Consider the following 3490-nt stretch of genomic DNA (forward strand, 5'->3'; position numbering starts at 1 on the left):
TAAATTGCATGAAATTAAAGAGAGCAAGAAATTAAGTGCTGAATCTTAAAGAACAAGAAATTAAATGGCAGAAACTTAGAATGCAAGAAATGTAAATTGCGGAATCTTAAAGTGCAAGAAATGTAAACGGCTGGAATTGTAAAGGGAATGGGGATTGGATTTGCAGAATTTAAACAAGGAAAGTAAATTGCATCAAACAGAAAAGTAAAAGAGTGTTTGGGTTGAATCGGATCTGAAGCAAAACAAGTAAATGAACATGAAAAGCAAAACAGAATGTAAATTGGAATTTTAGATCTCAGGGGTCAGAGACTAGAAAACCAGGTCTAGATCTCACTACCTTCCTTGATCCAACAAGAACAATTGCAAGGGAAAAGTAAATTGCAAAGAAAGTAGATGAAGAACAATTAAACGAAACTGAAATTCAATTAAGCAGTAAATAAACAGAGAGATCCAAGGATGAGATTGAAACAGAATTTCTTCAATTCTTCAACCCAAGATCCAAGACAGTTGTAAATTGAAATTGAAGCAAAACTCAGGGAAGAGAATGGAATTCTCCTCCCGAAACTAGAAATTAAAGATCACTCATATCCAAGTCTCCGAAACTATTATGAAAACAAAGGAAGCTCCTCTAGAACTTGAATTCTATCCTACTTTATACACTTTCTTAAATGATCTTCAAGCTGAGTTAGGCCTTTGCTCTTGGTGGAATTGGTTGAGAGGGCCTTTGGTTGATTGCTCTTCAAAAGTTTGAGTAAGTTTGACAAAAATTTGAGGCAAACTTTTGTCAACTTTTCAATCAGCCCTATTTTGTGATACCCACGTTGGTGCAAAAGTTAGGGGTCCTAACTTTTGCTCCAACGTTGGCCTTCCTTAGTGCACTTATGGCGCAACGGTAGCCCAAAAGTTAGGGGCTTAACGTTCGCGCAAACTTTTGCTCCCCCTTTGTGTTTTTCATGTGCCAACTTAGCCTCAAAGTTAGAGGCTAACGTTGGCGCAAACTTTTTGGTGCCAGGGAGTGTTTTTCTCATGCCAACGTAGCCTCAAAAGTTAGGGCTAACGTTGGCGCAAAACTTTTGGGTGCCCAGGGAGTAACTTTCATGTGCCAATGTGTTAGCCCAAAAGTTAGGGGCTAACGTTGGGGCTAACTTTTCACCCAAAAGTTTGTGCAAAAGTTTTGAGGCTAACTTTTGGTCCAACTTTTTGCTTCCTGGTTCATTTTCACTTATTCCATTGTCCTCTCTTACTCCTAGCCGTTCCTTCTTGCTTCAACCTTTCTCCAAGCTTTCTTCACCTATCATTAATCAACCAAAACACGTCAAAGCTATTGCTTAAAATCATGAGATATTCATTTTATCATAATATGTGACAATTATAGCCTAAAACCTCATGAAATAGGCATGAATTCATACATGGTTGATTCAATCAAAGGAAGCATGAAAATCTACCCAAAATTAGCTTACTTGTAGCTCAAGAAAGTGCAATCATTCAAGTGAAAACAAAAGAAAAAAGACTAGTGAAACTAGGCTAAGAATACTTGTCATCAATCTTCGGCAGGCTCTTCTGGTTTTTTTTTTTCGATTTTTCTTTGCATTTTTTTACGTTGTGCTGACCCTCGTTCTTTAAATGACGCAATCCCGAGGAGGACACCTAAGACAAGCCCTAATGGCCTAATCTTCGGTAGACTACTCTGGATTTTTTTTACGTTGCGCCTGACGCCTCGTTCTTTAAATGACGCTATCCTGAGGAGGACACCTAAAGGCACAGCCGTAATGGCCTCATCTTCGGCAGGCTCCTATGGTTTTTTTTCTGGGTTTTTTTTTTCTTTTTCTTTTTTTTTTTTACCATTGGGCGTGACCCCTCGTTCGTTTAAAATGATGCTATCCCGAGGAGGACACCTAAAGGCAAGCCGTAATGGCTCATCTTCGGCAGGCAACTCTGGATTTTTTTTTTAACGTTGTGCTGACCCTCGTTCATTAAATGACGCTATCTGCGAGAAGGACACCTAAAGGCGAACCGTAATGGCCTCATCTTCGGAGGTCCTCTGTTTTTTTTTTTTTTGTTTTCTTTGCAGTTTTTTTTTTATACGTTGCACTGACCTGCGTCTTTAAATGCGCTATCCTGAGGGACACCTAAGCGAGCCATTGCCTCACTTCGGGCTGGCTCCTGGTTTTTTTTCTTTTTTCGTTTTTTCTTTTGATTTTTTTTTACATTGGCGCTGACCCTCGTCTTTAAATGACCTATCCGAGGAGGACACCGAAAGGCGAGCCATGATGGCCTCATATTCGGCAGGCTCCTCTAGTTTTTTTTTCTGGGTTTTTTTTTTTTTACGTGCGCTGATCTTCGTCTTTAAATGACGCTATCCGTGGAGGACACTAAAGGCGAGCCGTAATGGCTCATCTTCCGCAGCTCCTCTGGTTTTTTTTTTTCGGTTTTTTCTCAGTATTTTTTTTTTACTTTGTGCTACCTGTTTTTAAATGACGCTATCCCCGAGGAGGACAACCTTAAGGCGAGCCATAATGGCCTCATCTACGCAGGCCTCCATTTTTTCCAGTTTTTTTTTTTTTTTACGTTGTGCTGACCCTCGTGTCTTTAAAGATGCTATCCCGAGGAGGACACCTAAAGGAGCCGTAATGCCTCATCGTGGTAGGCTCCTCTGTTTATTTTTATTTTTATTTTTTTTTTACGTTGTGCTGATCCTCGTTCTTTAAATGACGCTATCCCTGAGGAGGACACCTAAAGGCGAACCGTAATGGCCTCATCTTCGGCAGGGCTCCTCCTGGTTTTTTTTTTCAGCTTTTTCTTTGCAGTTTTTTTTTTACGTTGCACTGATTCGTTCTTTAAATGACGCTACCCCGAGGAGGACACCTAAAGGCGAGCTATAACGGCTCATCTTTAGCACTCCTCTGATTTTTTTTCCGGTTTTTTTCAGTAATTTTTTTTACGTTGTGCTGCCCTCGTCTTTAAATGACGCTATCGCGAGGAGGACACCTAAAGGCGAGCCGTAATGGCCTCACTTCGAAGGCTCCGGTTTTTTTTATTTTTTTTATTTTTTATTTTTTTTTTACGTTGTGCAGATCCTCGTTCTTTAAATGAGGCTATCCCGAGGAGGACACCTAATGGCAAAGCCGAATTGCCTCATCTTCGCAGGCTCCTCTGGTTTTTTTTTTTCGATTTTTCTTTGGCAATTTTTTTTACGTTGCACTGACCTTCGTTCTCTAAATGATGCTATCCCGAGGAGGACACCTAAAGGCGGGCCGTAAAGGCCTCATCTTCGGCAAGCTCCTCTGGTTTTTTTTTTCGGTTTTTCTTTGCATTTTTTTTACGTTGCGCTGACGCCTCGTTCTTTAAAATGATGCTATCCCGAGGAGGAACACCTAAAGGCGAACCGTAATGGCCTCCATTTCAGCAGGCTCCTCTGGTTTTTTTTTCTGTTTTTCTTTTAAAGTTTTTTTTTTTTTTTTTTTTTTTTTTTTTTTTTTTTTTTATACGT

Source organism: Arachis hypogaea, chromosome 18 (genome assembly GCF_003086295.3).
Source record: "Arachis hypogaea cultivar Tifrunner chromosome 18, arahy.Tifrunner.gnm2.J5K5, whole genome shotgun sequence".
NCBI classification, from domain to species: domain Eukaryota; kingdom Viridiplantae; phylum Streptophyta; class Magnoliopsida; order Fabales; family Fabaceae; genus Arachis; species Arachis hypogaea.